This window comes from Triturus cristatus, chromosome 2_2 (genome assembly GCF_964204655.1).
Source record: "Triturus cristatus chromosome 2_2, aTriCri1.1, whole genome shotgun sequence".
Taxonomy (NCBI): domain Eukaryota; kingdom Metazoa; phylum Chordata; class Amphibia; order Caudata; family Salamandridae; genus Triturus; species Triturus cristatus.
In genome coordinates this window covers 809,159,249-809,176,814 of record NC_140582.1, presented here as the reverse complement: position 1 = coordinate 809,176,814, position 17,566 = coordinate 809,159,249, and the positions used below count along the sequence as shown (strand labels likewise).

At 52.0% G+C, this 17,566-nt stretch overlaps 1 protein-coding gene and 1 pseudogene across 1 annotated transcript in view; both read left to right on the top strand.

Annotated features, from left to right (window-relative positions):
• OCIAD1 (OCIA domain containing 1) overlaps window positions 1-17,566 on the top strand; it is a 241,657-nt gene that overhangs the window by 12,661 nt on the left and 211,430 nt on the right. The window lies entirely within an intron of this gene.
• LOC146862814 (18S ribosomal RNA) lies at window positions 15,404-17,179 on the top strand (annotated as a pseudogene).

Sequence of the window (17,566 nt, the reverse complement as noted above, 5' to 3'; positions counted from 1 at the left end):
TTAAAACACATACCTCTAACAGATCACCATGAATGCTAGCAGCACTGCTTTATCACTTAAACTATGTGATCAAAATTGCACTGACTTGCAATAACACAAAGAAAAACATCAAGAATTAGAACTGCTGATAACCCCCTTAATCAATCCAACACGAATGACACCTGATACCAAGACCTCTAATTTAAATCACTTTTGGAGCCCTAATCTCTCCTAGAATATCCCATCTCTAATGTGACGAACATGGGAACGGAAAACACTTTTATCTTTCAAACACTCTTTCATCACTCCAGTAAAATTGCGAATTCCAACAGCTTCCCAAATTTGAAAATCAGGCAACCTAATTTACTTAAAATGTGCTGTTCTTCGCTGCTTATTGGCTGTAGTGAAAGAGTATGAGTTAGCCCATGTTATTCACAGTGACCAGTTAGACCTATTCATTGCTGAGACAAGGCTGTCCCGTGCATCTCTACCGCTCCTGGTCTTTCTTGTCCTAGATTTGTATTACCTATTACAGTTAGACCAAATAGGGTGTGGAAGTGGCTTTCAGCATGATTCATCCTAAGCAACTCCACATACCATTCCTTTCAGTGCCTTCAAATTGATGCCAGACCCAACACCACTGCCCTCACTATATTCAACATCCCTCCTGCACCTCCCACCTGGGAAAACCTAGAAATGAGTTGAAAATTGTATAGACTATCTGATGAACTGACTCCTAATCTGCCCACTCAATAATATCCTCGGTGAAACCTCTCATACAACTCAGCCACATCAAATTTCTCTTTTTGAACATACATAACCTCTCACAAAACTAAAAACCTTTTCCCACACCTCAAGAAAAGAGTCATCTTGAACTTTATTATTTCCAGAAAAATACCTTAACGCTTGGTTGTCCAAAACATATTGATTGGTCCAACCACTTCCTAATCTCTTTGGTCATCTCCATTCAAGGTATTATGCCTAACAAGCAACATCTAAGAGGAATGACTTGGACCAGAAATCTCCGAAATAAAAACGTGCTAACAGCAGACAATTTAAACTGTAACTCTCCAGAAGCACCAAACCCCTTTAATGAATCTACTATAATATTATTACAAGAGCACACCCAACATCTGAAACGCAGTGACACCTCATAATTTGGAAAAGTAAAAAAAACTAAGAAGACCTCCAACTGATACTCCAATGAACAAGAAAAGTCTTCTTATTTGGGAAAATATGCAGGAAAACCGCACCACATGTTCTCAACTCCTGCCAAAAGAACACAACTCCAAGAGAATTGTCCTCAGAGCCAAAGTAAAGTTCTTTAGATTACACATTGCCCTAATCAAGAATAGATCCACAACATTGTTCAAACTCCCAATAGAATTCTGCACATTCACAAAAACAAATCTGTGGGGCAGAGTAAAGATGCAAGGGACTTGCTACTTCTTTTAAAAATAAAATCACAAATATTGAACTAAAGGTCCCCTCCAATAATCCTATTTTTCCATGATCTCCAATGTCAAGGAAACGTCTATTTTTGTGATCGGATTAAACCACCTCCCCTCAAGTAGCACCCAACTAAACTGCAGAATACTTAATGGTCTGCACCTCCACCTGCTGTTCAGTGGCTACATTGAGTTGTTGGTCAATCTCAAAAAGATTTGTGGCATCCGTTTCATACAATATGCTTCCAACACACAACCATCTATGAGGATCGTGAAAGACCTAAAACCTGACATCCTGACGAACTGCCTCTCCAAAATATAGCTCTCTCTATTTGAAGGGCAGACACTTAAGACTAAGTGATATCAATACATTATTCCTCTCCCTTACACCAACGAACCAATAATAGCTGGCTAATTATCCTACATGAAATTGGCTTCAACCTCAAAAAAATCGAATCTGCCAAATCATTAGGCATTATACTTGACCCAAACCCTCAACTTTGAGGCCCATGTTAAAAATGTATCTAAATGCACTTTTCCGGTGAAAACTTCTTGAATGTTGCAAGTCTTTAATCACTAAAGATGACCTTAATGCAGTAGTCTAATCCCTGGCACTCTCGTGTATCAATTACGGAAGTTGATTCTAAAGTAACTACGGCAAACAAAGTGATAGCACCCTAAAAGCAGTTATACAAGCTGCACACATTTGGTCACTGGCAAGTATACATTTGACCATATCACATTTACTGCTCACTTTGTTTAGGTGGTTACCCTGGGGAGGAAGAGACTCCTTTAAAACAGCATTCCTTACTTACAAGGCTGCCCCCTCCAACTCTTCTACACACCTCACCAAACTACTGATCATCTCAAGCTGCTAAAAGAAACCAAAATGTAAAGGAAACCTCATTCTCATAGTTCCCTGATTAAAAAAAAAATAATAATAAATAAATACTCGCACTGGAACTTTCTCAAGTAACACCCCTATAAGGTAGAATGCTTTACTTACATCAGTAAGACAGATCCCATCCTTGCGCCTTTGTAAGGAGTTCCGATCAATTCCACTGTTATGAACCTATAGAGATCACATTAGGAACAGTGTTCTCATGTGAGATTGTGAAAAAGTGAGCTTGAGTGCAGTTACTTTAACACCACTCCCTAACCCAGTGCCTATGTAATGATAGTCATGTGAATCCCTACCTCGTTACTGCATAAAAGCTACATCTAGAGAACTCTCTTAAGTGTATCTTCCTTACTGTCTGTGCTGAATCTCAATTTTGCCTTTTTGTACATATCATTTTTAGGTCTCGCCTAGGGAGTGTGCCTGCGCTGCTCTAGGAGATGACTTTTAGAAATCGGTCATCTCCTTTTCAAGCACACTCGTGCTTGTGGTGGCATCCACCTTGCGGGAGCCAGCAGCGGTGCGCCGACCATCTTTTTTTTAAATTAGCATGGCGGTGCGCCGCTGTTGGCAAGCTAGCACGAGTGCTCTACATTGCGCTTTCTCACCTATTTGCTTTTTCTGCTCCTATCCTCCTAACCTTTCATTTGGCTTTGATTGATCACACCGCCGGTGGTTGAATACACATGCTTTATTGCCACTCTGCATCACGAACAGGATCGTGCATGGTTAGTCTGTAAAAATGTGTAACATGTTTTCACATTTTCCCTTTCTGAGTTTTTGGGAAAGGTTCGCGCAGGGTTCAGACGCACTGGTGGTTCTAGGCTGCCGATCGCACATTTTGAGGGTGTTACGGGGACCCCCGGAGTGCCTTGCCAGCTTGCCGCACTGTAGTCAGTCCCACATTAAACAGCCATTCCATTTAGTTTTTTTTCCTCTCCCCCTTTCAGGGCCCCCTTGGGAAATCATTCGGCATGATTTAAAACCGGGCTAAATAAATACGGACTATCTTCCTTGTAATCAGCGCAGGGGTGCGTAACAAGGTGAAAAAACACACGTTCGGCGAGTCTGAGGGGCGCAGCCTGCTGTAGTTTTCCCCTTTCCGATCCCAGTGTCCTGCCGGCTTCTTATAGCCAAAGGCCGAGCCCACTTTAACACTTTGGGCGACGGTACCTCTAACGAGCGTACATGTTTATATACCGTAAACACGCAGTAGAGCAATCAAGAGACACGCGGTAACACTTCTGCGAACCAGGGAGTGCTTTGCTTAATTTATTATGGATTCTGTGAAATTGTCATAAGAACTCCGTGGGGATCGTAAGGTAAACATGGAGCTATAAAAAAACTGCCTAATTATCAGGAGGTGGTATTTGACGATGCTCTCTTCATGTTCTTGTGACGTATTTATTCATTCTTTCTGAGAGATGTGTTAGGATTGGGGTGTCTGATCTCTGCACAGTGCTATGGAAGGCCAATCTCTACACAATACATTTTGTTGCTAAACAAATGTAAGGCTGTGGAACTGCAGAGCACGGCTGGGCCACCGGCAGTTAGATCCGGGGTCCACGGCGCTTCCGCACAAGTATTCATGCGTTTCCCAATTGAGAGGACCCCTCCCCCTGCCAGCCAGGCTGGAGGCTTAGCACGCCTCTTTCAGGGAGCAGCACTGCCCTCAGACGCTGCAGCTCAGTTTTGCAGCATGTGAGAAAGCTGGGGTCCGTGCTGGCCGATGCATTTACGCGAGTTTCAGATATTGACATTGCAAATAACAATGCCTTTTTTTTTTTTTTTTTTTTTTTAAAACATAAAAGACAAAAAAACTAGAACACATTTTTGGTGTTTAATTTTGGTTTTTATTAGGGTACTTTAGTTGTATATATTGTTTTCTAGGTTATATAGAAGGTGAAAAAAAATGGTTATAACACTAAAAATGCTGCACAACATTCACAATGCTCTACAACATATATTAAAAACGTTAACAAAGCCAATAGCTCTGTCTAAACACTTATAAGGCCTCAAAGGCGAGACCTATTGGCTATGCCAATGCTTGTTACTTCTTATCACCGCCTTTATTAGTCTATCAATTTGTCAGTAGAAAGCATGAGGGTTTTTAGAATTGTAGGATTCCTTTTTCTTTGTGGCTAAAACTGACAATGAAAGAAAATGCAGTTATGGTGGCTGGTAAATGTTTAAATTGATGGAAAAAATGTTTCATACAGGAGTAGGCACCCTGTAATAGCCAAATCCTTATAAAGAGATCAATTTTGGACGTATCTCTTGCACTTGCTTTGAGTGTAGTTTCGCAGCAATAAGAAAGGCTCTGGGTTTGGAATTTAAAAAGAAATGATTTTCCCAGCATATGTATTTTTAATCTGCACAAGGCTGGAACTTCAGTCTTTTTGCATTATTGCAAAGGATACATAAAGGCTGGTTCTATTGATGCATCATGAAATCGAAGAAGAAAAAGTATTTAGGGACTTCTCCCAGACATTGTAGCAGCATATCGGGTTAGCACCAGAGTCTCTTAAAGGGGGCATCTGAGAACATAGTGAGCCAGTTTAGCAATGGTCTCGGGTGTGACTTCAGATGGAATTATCACCCGGCACCATGCTGTTTCTCACAGTGTTGTTTGTTGGAGGGAGGTCTCATTGGGCGTATAATTTTTTTTCAGTATGTTGCTGAAATGCTGAATGGAGGGTGGGGGAGGGCAGTCTTTGTAATCGTAACTGTAGCTGTTTTGCATTGTCCTCTTTAAGACCTCTTCAAGAGTCACGAGGCATTGTTACTCGACCTTTTTGGAAGGTACTCTTGAATTTCTTGAGAAGTGAAACTTTCCTGTTGCTTTCTTGATCTTCATTAGTAGCCGTCACCATGTCACTGATGTGTTATGTCCAGGATCCCTGAGAGATTATTATTATTTTTTTTTGTTCCTCCAGTAGGTTCTTCCATCATTTGTTATGATGAGACTTGTGTCCAATTGTATCAGCTCTTCTGACTGGGTGGTCCGTATTCTCTGGCACATTTATGGATTTCCAATCATATTATCCACTCTTGGTTTTAAATCTGCCTCAGTTCTGCAGATTCCAAAGCATTGTGCCTGGTGTGGTTGGCCTCATGTATACTGGAACAGGTAGATCACTGGATTGTAAGGACCAGGACAGAAGTCTGACTTTTTGATGTGCGTGGAGGGCGCATTGAGAGAAGTGTTCGATCAATTTCTTAATCTTATGATTGGTTACCACTCTAAATGTGTATCTTTACACATAGGTGTGCTTGCACCAGATTTTTCTTTCCTTTAAAAAGATGTCAAGACTCTTTCCATGAGCTTTCCTATGCTTGCTCAAACTGGACTCCACTGCTAGGTCTTCAGCAAAAAGTGCAACAAAATGATGGCGATTGTCTCTCATTCAGTTAAAGAAAACGTTTGTTCAGGTTTGGTTAATGGATGACTGGTATCGACTAGTATCCTTCCTCATCAACTTTTAACAGCATGGTACTTAGCGTTCTTGGCTGATATCCACTGCTGTCTTGAGGGATTTCTCTAGGTTGATATATGCCACAATGGTGTTGGCCAGCAGCCTGTCTTTTGTGGCATGGAATGCTTCTGATGCCGAGCTTCCAGACCTACTGTGCACAATAGTTCTGTGGTTTGGTTAGAGTTGCCAGTTTGGGTATTAACCTCCCTCCCCTGATAATGATTTTCACTTTAGCGATCTATTAACCAGCGTTATTTGCTATGAACGTGTGCATGTATTTTGGATGTATTAATTGGTAGGCATGTCACTATAGTAGCTCTTTTCTTTTAAAATTGTTTTGAGCACTGGATTCTGGCATTTTTTAGAAGGAGCTTTTGTGCAGTTAAATGGTAATGCTCTTTAAATCATTTTTTTATCTTTTATCCAAGGACCAAATGAGAAAAGGGGTATAACAGAGTGTAAACAAACAGGTAAAAGAAGAGACAGAGAAAGAAGTAAGCAAAGTTCTCTTTCCTACCTCTCTCCTAAAGCCTGGAATGACCTGCCCCTATATAACAGTGCCTCCTTATTTTTTTAATTCTTCAAGAAGGTGTCAGTCATAATGAGGATTTTCATCTAGAATGGAATTTTGTAGATGTAATGGGTGATATACAGGGGTTCTGTGCGGCGAGGTCAAGGGGTTCTCGGGCAGTTGAGAAAAGCATTGTAAAGGTGTCTGGTGTTGCAGGCACAGGCTATTCTCCTATCAAACTAAAGAAGAAGATCCTAAAGTGTTGTATCCTAATTACACTTTTTCTGGCGACGAGGCTGGTATGCACCAGACACGTGACTTGGTTGAGATACGAATAAAAGAGTGAACAGCATGTGTCATCCCGGTGAGGCTGTTACCCTGCGCTTTGACAGAATCCTGAAAGGTGTGTTTCCAGTTATAGTAAGTGCTGCTGCGCGCTGCCACCTGCAACGGCTTAGCCAAGAAGTCAGGGGAAAAAGGGACAAGTTTGAGTCTCAGCATGTTTTAAGAAAATGTTGAATTGAAGTTTAGATAGAGGCCCAAATTCATCACAGCAGGCACCGCTGCACTCTGGGAAGCTGCGTCACACAGCCATGTGAGCAGAGCGCGCAGAAGATAAAGAAGGATGCGTGCTCCACCAGCAGCGCATGGTCCCGTGCCAGCGCGCGGTGAAGCAGCAGAGCGTTGAGGGGACAAGCGCATTGATCGGCGCGTCTCCCGAAAGTCTGGAAAAAAAGGTTATAAGTAAGATTCGCAGCCACAGGGAACAGGCTTTTGAAGAGGCTATTAAAGTGAAAAAAGCAATTAAGGAATGAATAAATTGCATAGAGCGGCACTGTAGGAAAACAGGATCTGCTTTCATGGTTACCCCCACTTCTTGCTGGTGTCAGTATGTTTTTTTGACTAGTCTGACTGGGATCCTACTAATCAGGACCCCAGTCACTGTGCTTTCTCCCTAACTTTGTCATGGTAAGTACTTCTGTACCTCCACAATTCACTACTGGTGTACCCCTATAAGTTCCTAGTATATGGTACCAAGGTGCCCAGGGCATAGGTACATCAGGGGTTTCCCATGGGCTGCAGCATGTATTGTGTCACCCGTGAAAGACAACTCAAACTGTGACTACAGGCCTGCCATTGCAGCCTGTGTAAGCTGCTGCTAGCACCACGTATGACAGATATAAGTTTCCTTATATCTGAGATCACTACGCTTAAAACCTATAAGACACCCCTAAGTCAGGCCTTTCAATCCTGAAGGCAGGGTGCTGGGTCATAAGTGTGAGGGTGCCCCTGCATGAGCAGGACACTTCTACAAACCCAGAGTCGATTATCCAGGCTTTGTAAGTGCCGTCAGCCATTTTGATACAGATTTCAGAATTAATGACAAACTGGTTGTCTTGATGGTGGATTCGGGCTTCCTGTATAGTAATATACCGAAGCAACTGTTCAATACCGTGTGGTCAAGACGAGTGTTAAAAACATCAGATGTGATCCTGAAAGGATATTAAGGAGCTGGCAGGTGTGATGGGATATTTCTCCGCAGAAATTGAATTCAAGGGCCGAACCATGAAGGAAAAGGTGTATGTAGCTGCCGGCAGTTGCAGATATTGGGTTGGTTTCACCAATATGATCTGCACAATATATTGTATTAACGGACGACCATCCAGGTAATGATGGTCGGTGAGGAGGAGTTGGACATCTTGCTTAAAGACTTCAAAATGTTTTTCGAGAGCAGAATAGGTGAAGCTAAAGATTACCAGCACAAAATAGTATTGAGGAAAGACTCAGTACCAGCGAGACAGTCAATGAGAAAGGTATCCTTGGCAGCCTGCGCTGAAGTAAAAACTATTCTTGATCAGATGATTAAAGACCAGGTGATAGAGCCAGTAGAGGCAACACAATAGTTGTCACAAGTTTTCGTGACAAAGAAATCAGATGGCTCTCTACGATTGTGTAGACATACTCGGTCTTAATCAGGCTGTCATTATGGATTGCTTCCCAGTGCCAAAAATCAGCGAGTTGATCTTCCAATTGTTAAACTGCAAAATAGTTTTCAAAGTTGTATCTCAGGAGCACCTACCACCAGGGGAAATTGCATCTGGACTCCAAACACGGAAGGTCTCTTCCAGTTTAACAGGTTGCAGTTTGGGCTCTCAGCAGCTAGTGTGTTTCAGAGGCTGTTGGCGAACCTGTTATGTGGGATCAAGAATATGGTCTTCTTCCAAGACAACATATTAGTCTTTGGAGAAAATGTCACCGACCACTACCCGGCACTGCGCAAAGTCTTGACTCGAGTTGCCGATGCGGGGATGACTTTGCGTAAGGAGAAATGCAAATTCCTGGTGAAGGAGATAGGGTACCGTTGGTACCTCATTACAGGTGAAGGAGTAAGGCCCAAGATGATTTTAGTCAGTGCAATAGTGAACGCACAAGTTCTAATGATAAAGACTAGCTGAAATCATTCATGGAGCTTATGGAGTAGTGAGCAAATTTTGTGAAAGACTTTGAATACAATTAAATCTGCTGAGGAAGCTATCAAAGAAAGGAAAGACTTATGAATGTAGAAAGGCCCAACAAGCAGCTTTCGATCAACTGAAGATTTACATTTTGCATGCTGGAATTTTAGCTCCATTCCAGTTTGACTTGAGAACAATTATCACAGTAGGTGCGAGTGCAATTGGAGTTGGAGCTGTGCTTGCACAAATGCATGGAAAGACGGAAAAAAATAATTCAGTCACTGAGCGAGAAGCGTTAGCTGCAGCCTGGGCTACAAATTATTTCTGTGTTTTTATTTAAGGTGGCAGATTTACTCTCAGTAAGTATTACTTGCCACTATTAAATGTCACAAACAATTGTTCTGGACATTCAGCGAGGTTGGCTGTGAAGTTACAGGACTATGGTTGTGATCTGGAGTATCTGTTGGGGTAGAGGAACAAGGTAGCGGACTGCTTGTCAAGGTTACCGGACAAGACTGCAGATGAATGCGGTTTTGATTCTGAGGAAGTGATGGCTGACATGATGGACACAACATTGCAAGGATGTGTATCCATGAATGAATGGATGATTGCCATGGATGAGAATGTGGCCACGTTGAGAGGGTGAATCGTTTGGTGAAAGACTCCATTGAACTGGCTGGTAAAGCCACTTTAGACATAAAGAGTGCTGTCAAAGAGGTGGTGTGGGCACACAGAACGATTGTAAACTCTGCTACGGGTTAGACACAATTCGATTTTCTTGCGAGGCAGGCAACCAAGAACCAAGTTGATTCCTTCATGGTTGCGAGAAAATGACATGCAAGTGGTTAAGAGTATGACTGGAACATAAGAGAGGCAGTATTTGATTGAGGTTGGTGATTGGCTGAGCGTGAAACAAGGTGGGGTGTGAGGTGGTCTGTCCAAATTTCATGGCCCCTACAAAGTAAAAAGGGCGGGTGGAAATTGGGTAAGATGGAAGAATGTACTGACATGGAATCTAAGGAGAGTTGTGCTGTTTCAGAAGGATGGGAGCGATGTGGTCAAATCTGCAGAGAATGTAGAGAGCTCTTGAGGTTGGTTGCTGATGGATAATGACTTTTAATTTTTTTAAATTTCAAATCTGTTTATTTCATATAAATTGAACATACAAAGGACAAAGATCCAAAACAAAAAGAACGTGGGGTAAGGGGAATGGGTTAAACAATGCAAAGTACATCACTGCTGATACGGTACATTGGCAAGGCCCTGCCAAAGTTCTCCTGTTGCAACCAAGGGGAACAATAGAAGGTAAGGGTGCACCAAAGACAAACCAATATGCTTATTAATTAACAGCGTGTTTCAATATAACGTTATGTTAAAATATAATCTGTATCACCATAGCCATAAGATTGCCACTAGGGTCTCTGTTGTAGTGAAACCCGCCCCGCCCCGCCCCCCCGGGGAGTGAGGTATCAAGAGGTTGGGAGTAGGGCTGGGCGTAGTTGGCGTGGCGCCACTAAGCAGAATTTTGGAAAAAATGTGTGGAAAACGAATGCACGTCCTGAGGGTCCGTGTGCCCGGGACAGGGGTCCCTCATGCCTGGGCAGGCTCCCCGATCTCTGGGTTGAGAACCAGGGACCGGCCCCGGGGCCTGGGTTTCGGTCAGGGCCTGGGGTTTGGGAGCCCTCGTCCTGCGGCCAGCCAAGTGTCCATCTGCCTGGGACAAGGGTCCCTGTTGCAGAGCCCCGGAGATCTGCAAGGCTCCATGGGTCCCAGGCAGTCCTCCCCTGGGCGACTGGGCCCCAGGAGCGCCTGTGGGACTCCCCATTCCTGAGCCCCAGCATGGGATCTCCGAGCCCCCCGAGCCCTGCAGCCCCGGAGCCCTGCAGCCCCCGAATCCTGCAAGGGCAGGCGGGAGCCCTCCCGCAAAGGCTCGGGGCAGGCAGGTTGGCGGTCCCGGCCATCTGGTCGCACCTCTCCCCTCGGCCATCTGGTCGCGTGCAATTCTTTCCAATGGGGTGACCAGATGGCTGGGCCGGGGCTGGCGGTTCTGTGCCGGGGACCAGATGGGCTATTACCGGACAACACCTCCCCCTCCGTCCGGGGTCTCCCTCCTCCGGCCCACGGTGTGGCAAAGTGCCCGGGACGGGCTCCACAGTTCCCGGGCAGTCCTCCCCCGGGTGTCCAGGCCCGAGAGATCCGGTGGTCCTCCCCATGCCTGAGGCCCAGCCAGGGTCCCCGAGCCCCCGGGAAGCGGAGCCCCCCGAGCCCTGCGTGGGCTGGTGGGAGCCCTACCGTGAAGGCTCTGGGTGGGCAGACAGGAGTCCTTTCAGATCCCGGCCATCTGGTCGCACCTTTCCCTCGGCCATCTGGTCGCACGCAATGCTTTCCAATGGTGCAACCAGATGGACGAGCCGGCCTGGAAGTCCCGATGAGGGCTCATTTACCTCCCGGATCCCAGCCAGGGCTCCAGGAGGTTGGGCACATTCGCGCCTAGGGTCCCCTCCGTCACTCGGAGTGCGCGGGTTACCAGAAAGTGGGTAGCCTTCTTTCGGATTAGTAGGGGCAGGGTATGCCAGGAACACCCCTCCCGGGCTGGCGGTTCTCTTCCGGGGACCAGATGGGCTGGGCACGGACAACACCTCCCAGGCGTCCGGGGCTCCCTGCCCCGGCCCGTGGCTTGGCAAAGTGCCCGGGACGAGCTTCATCAGTCCCCGGGCAGTCCTCTGCGCCGGGCTTCCGGGCCCTGAGAGCGCTCCAATAAGGGCAACCAGATGGCTGGGCCGGCCTGGAAGTGCCGATGAGGGCTCATTTGCATCCCCGATCCAAGCCAGGGCTCCAGGAGGTCGGGCGCGTCTGCGCCTAGGGTCCCCTCCGTCTTGCGGTGCGCACAGGTTACCAGAAAGGGGGGTACCCTTCCTCCGGATTACTAGGGACAGGATACTCTGGGACCCCTCTCGGCCTAGCAGTCCCCACCGGGCCCCAGGTCGTGTGCTCCGGCCCCAGACCCCGTCACCTGGCCTGCCGGCCCACCAAAGGCCTGGGATGGGGTTCTGTCGTGCACGGGGGGCCTCCCCCAGCTCGGTTGGGTTTTGCCGCTCCCAAGGGCCCCGGGGTGGGCGGCCTCTCCACCCCGGACTCCGTCCTCGGTCCTGCCGCGTGGCGGGGTACCCGGGATGGGGGTCCGGCGGGCCCGGGGAGGCTTCCCCCTGTGCCTCCGGGCCTGGTAGCCCCGGCTGGGTCCAGGAGCCCGCCGGGCCCTGGGTCGGGGGGCTCCGGCCCTGGGCCCCATCCCCCGGCCTGCAGCACTGCCAAAGACCCAGGATGGGGTTCTGTTGTGCCCGGGGAGCCTCCCCTTGCTTGTCTCCGGCCGGGGTACCTGAGGTACCCGGGCAGGGCGGCCTCCCCGCCCCGGGCTGTGTCCTTGGTCCTGTTGCGTGGCAGAGAGCCCGGGACAGGGTCCGGCGGGCCCGGGGAGGCTTCCCCTCTGCCTCCGGACCTGGGAGCCCAGGCTGGATCCAGGGGCCCCGCACTGCCAAAGGCCCAGGACGGGGTTCCGTTGTGCCTGGGGAGCTTCCTTTGCTTGGCTGGGTTCAGGAGCTCCGGACGGGTCCCCGGAGGGCCCCGGGGAGGGCAGCCTCACCACCACGGGCTCCGTCCTCGTTCCTGCCACGTGGCAGGGTGCCTGGGATGGGGGTCCGGAAGGCCCGGTGAGGCTTCCCCCTGTGCCTCCGGGCCTGGGAGCCCCGGCTGGGTCCAGGAGCCCCGCTGGGCCCTGGGTCGGGGGGCTCCGTCTTTGGGCCCCGTCCCCCGGCCTGCAGCACTGCCAAAGACCCAGGATGGGGTTCTGTTGTGCCCGGGGAGCCTCCCCTTGCTTGTCTGGGTTCAAGAGCTCCGGCCGGGGCACATGAGGGCCCCAGGTAGGGCGGCCTCCCCACCCCGGGCTCTGTCCTTGGTCCTGCTGCGTGGCAGGGTGCCCGGGACGGGGTCCGGCGGGCCCGGGGAGGCTTCCCCTCCGCCTCCGGACCTGGGAGCCCCGGCTGAGTCCAGGGGCCCGCCGGGCCCCGGGTCGGGTGCTCCGGCCCTGGGCCCCGTCCCCCGGCCTGCGGCACTGCCAAAGGCCCAGGACGGGGTTCCGTTGTGCCTGGGGAGCCTCCTTTTGCTTGGCTGGGTTCAGGAGCTCGGGCCGTGGCCCCTGAGGGCCCCGGGGAGGGTGGCCTCCCCACCCCAGGCTCCGTCCTGGGTCCTGCCGCGTGGCAGGGTGCCCGTGATGGGGTCCAGTGGGCCCGGGGAGGCTTCCAATGCGCCTCCGGGCCTGGGAGCCCTGGCTGGGTCAAGGGGCCCCGCTGGGTCCGGGGCTCCGGCCCTGGCCCCGTCCCCCAGCCTGCGGCACTGCCAAAGGCCCGGAACGGGGTTCAATTGTGCCCGGGGAGCCTCCCCTTGCTTGGTTGGGGTCAGGAGCTTTGGTCGGGTCCCCGGAGGGCCCCGGGGAGGCTAGCCTCACCACCCCGGGCTCCGTCCTGGGTCCGGCCACGTGACAGGGTGCCCGGGACGGTGTCTGGCGGGCCCAGGGAGGCTTCCCCTGTGACTTTGGGAGTCCCGGCTGGGTTCAGGGGCCCGCTGGGTCCCAGGTCAGGGGCTCCGGCCCTGGGCCCCGGCCTGCGGCACTGCCAAAGGCCCGGGGTGGTGTACCGTTTTGACCGGGGAGCCTCCCCTTGCTTGGCTGTGTTCAGGAGCTGGGCCCCGGGGAGGGCGGCCTCCCCACCCCAGGCTCCGTCCTGGGTCCCTCCGCTTGGCAGTGTGCCCGGGACGGGGTCCGGCGGGCCCGGGGAGGCTTCCCCTGCGCCTCCGGGCCTGAGAGCCTTGGCTGGGTCCGGGGGCCCCGCCGAGCCCTGGGTCAGGGGCTCCGGCCCTGGGCCCCGTCCCCCGGCCTGCCGCTCCACCAAGGGCCCAGGACAGGGGTTTGTCGGTCCCGTGCAGGCCTCCCCTGCTTGTCAAAGTGTCAGCGGGACCCGGGTCGGATGGCCCGTCGGGTTCACCTTGCAGCCTCCATGGCTGGGGCCCTAGGCCTCCGGTCCCACATGCCCCGGCGCCCGCTCACTCTTTCGTTGGGGCACAGAGCGACCAGATGGCTTCCCTTTCAAGCCCGACCATCTGGTCGCACCTTTCCCCTCGGCCATCTGGTCGCACCTTTCCACTCGGCCATCTGGTCGCGCCCATTCCCTCGGCCATCTGGTTGCGCGCAATGCTTTCCAATGGGGCGACCAGATGGCCGGGCTTGCCTGGAAGTCCCGATGAGGGCTCATTTGCCTCCCCGATCCCAGCGAGGGCTCCAGGAGGTCATGTACATTCGCGCTTTGGGTCCCCTCTGTCACCTTGTGTGCACGGATTACAAGAAAGGGGGATAATTTTCCTCCGCATTAATAGGGAGAGGGTCAGTCAGACCTCCATGAGGTCCGGCGATTCGGAAACAGGGGAAGGCAGCACCTGGGCCTGCCCGCCGGGGCCCCCAGGGGCCCGGGTACGCACCTGCCTCTCAGCCCCTTCCCGATGGTCCTTTTTCTCCGAGTTTGCTGGGTCAGATCTCCACGAGGTCCGACGATCCTGAAACAGGGGAAGGCAGCACCCGGGCCCGCCCGCCGGGGCCCCCAGGGGCCCGGGTATGCACCTGCCTCTCAGCCCCTTCCCAATGGTCCTTTTTCTCAGAGTTTGCTCGGTCAGACCTCCGTGAGGTCCGGCGATTCTGAGACGGAGGAAGGCAGCACCCGGGCCCCCAGGGGCCCTGGTCTGCGCCTGCCTCTCAGCCCCTTCCCGATGGTCCTTTTTCTCCGAGTTTGCTCAGTCAGACCTCCGTGATCCTGAAACAGGGGAAGGCAGCACCCAGGCCTGCCCACCGGGGCCCCCAGGGGCCCGGGTCTGCGCCTGCCTCCCAGCCCCTTCCCGATGGTCCTTTCCTTTGAGCATGCTCGCCCCGGGAGCAGGCAGGGATGTGGAGCTGGCATTTCCCCCACGCAGGGCGGCCTGGCAGGGGATGCTTTGGCCGTACTCTGACCGATTGGGCACTCTCGGTCCGTTTAGGGATGGACTGCTTGGCCAGCCTCTGCTGTTGTTTCAAGCAAGGAGCTTCCTCCCCGCAAGGACTGTCTGACTCGAGGGCCTGCCACCTGGCGGGTGGCCCTTCACCCTACCCAGCAGAGCGAAGGCCGAGTGGCCCCGGCAACTCGTGTCCCCCAGTGGTCTGACCGGAGCGGAAGGGGTTGGGTGGCGTCAGGCCCTCGGATGCTGCTGCCCAGCAGTTCTGTAGGCCCCGTGCACTACACAGTCACCCCTCTCCGCCCCCGAAACATTTCCACAGCAGCTCGGAACAATTGTTCCGAGGGGTGTCGCCGCTGCCAGGCTCCGGCACCTCTGCGTCTCGCTCAGGCTGCGCCTCAGCCCACCTCTCCCTCCCGGGGGAGACGGCTGAGCCTGCCGGTGCCCATGCGACCGCACCGCTCCACCCCTCCAGCGAGCTTACCCGCCCAGGCGGTTGGGCTCCTTCCCCCAGCAGGCTCCCGAGAGGGAGGCGTGCGCAAAGGTTTTCCAGTCGGGGAGATGGGCATGCGGCCCCCAGAACCCACCCCGTCAGCAGGTGCGGCTATCTGGTTGATCCTGCTAGTAGCATATGCTTGTCTCAAAGATTAAGCCATGCACGTGTAAGTACACACGGCCGGTACAGTGAAACTGGCTCATGAAATCAGTTATGGTTACTTTGATCGCTCCATCTTTTATTTGGATAACTGTGGTAATTCTACAGCTAATACAGGCCGACGAGCGCTGACCTCCCGGGATGCGTGCATTTATCAGATCAAGACCAATCCGGGCTCGCCTGGCCGCTTTGGTGACTCTAGATAACCTCGGGCCGATCGCACGTCCCCGTGACGGCGACGATACGTTCGGATGTCTGCCCTATCAACTTTCGATGGTACTTTCTGTGCCTACCATGGTGACCATGGGTAACGGGGAATCAGGGTTCGAATCCGGAGAGGGAGCCTGAGAAACGGCTACCACGGCCAAGGAAGGCAGCAGGCGCACAAATTACCCACTCCCGACTCGGAGAGGTAGTGACGAAAAATAACAATACAGGACTCTTTCGAGGCCCTGTAATTGGAATGAGTACACTTTAAATCCTTTAACGAGGATCCATTGTAGGGCAAGTCTGGTGCCAGCAGCCGCGGTAATTCCAGCTCCAATAGCGTATATTAAAGTTGCTGCAGTTAAAAAGCTCGTAGTTGGATCTGGGGATCGAGCTGGTGGTCCGCCGCGAGGCGAGCTACCGCCTGTCCCAGCCCCTGCCTCTCGGCGCCCCCTTGATGCTCTTGACTGAGTGTCCTGGGGGTCCGAAGCGTTTACTTTGAAGAAATTAGAGTGTTCAAAGCAGGCCGGTCGCCTGAATACTTCAGCTAGGAATAATGGAATAGGACTCCGGTTCTATTTTGTTGGTTTTCAGAACTGGGGCCATGATCAAGAGGGACGGCCGAGGGCATTCGTATTGTGCAGCTAGAGGTGAAATTCTTGGACCGGCGCAAGACGAACCAAAGCGAAAGCATTTGCCAAGAATGTTTTCATGAATCAAGAACGAAAGTCGGAGGTTCGAAGACGATCAGATACCGTCGTAGTTCCGACCATAAACAATGCCGACTAACGATCTGGCGGGTTATTCCCATGACCCGCCAAGCAGCTTCCGGGAAACCAAAGTCTTTGGGGGAGTATGGTTGCAAAGCTGAAACTTAAAGGAATTGACGGAAGGGCACCACCAGGAGTGGAGCCGGCGGGAAACCTCACCCGGCCCGGACACGGAAAGGATTGACAGATTGTTAGCTCATTTCTGTGGGTGGTGGTGCATGGCCGTTCTTAGTTGGTGGAGCGATTTGTCTGGTTAATTCCGATAACGAACGAGACTCCTCCATGCTAACTAGTTACGCGACCTCCATCGGTCGGCGTCCAACTTCTTAGAGGGACAAGTGGCGTTCAGCCACACGAGATCAAGCAATAACAGGTCTGTGATGCCCTTAGATGTCCGGGGCTGCACGCGCACTACACTGAACGGATCAGCGTGTCTACCCTTAGCCGACAGGTGCGGGTAACCCGCTGAACCCCGTTCGTGATAGGGATTGGGGATTGCAATTATTTCCCATGAACGAGGAATTCCCAGTAAGTGCAGGTCATGAGCTCGCGTTGATTAAGTCCCTGCTCTTTGTACACACCGCCTGTCGCTACTACCGATTGGCTGGTTTAGTGAGGTCCTCGGATCGGCCCCCCAGGGGTCGGCAACGGCCCTGGCGGAGCGCCAAGAAGACGATCAAACTTGACTATCTAGAGGAAGTAAAAGTCGTAACAAGGTTTCTGTAGGTGAACCTGCGGAAGGATCATTAACGACGGAGTGGCCCGAGCGACCGACGGTGCCAGCCCGAAGCCCTTGGCCCGCCTCCTGCAAGCACGCTGCATGGGGCGCTTGGGTGAGGACCGGGACTACGGCGGGCCCCTTCCCCCCCCCCGAGGAAGGCCCGACCGACGCGTGAGGGACGGAGGCGGCCCCCATCCCCTGTCGAGGCAGAACCCAAGCTCACCCGGCACGACCCCCCCCCCCCCCTCCAGCGGTGGAGGGGGGGAAACCGAATGGCAGTGCATCACCTGGCTGGCACCACCCCTCCCTCGAAAAGGCCCTGGTGCTGGCTGGGCCCCCCCCCGTGTCCGAGACCCGGCCCGACCGGGTTCCGGGTGACCGAGGAGCGGCCCTTCTCGCGCGGCAGGGCGGCCTG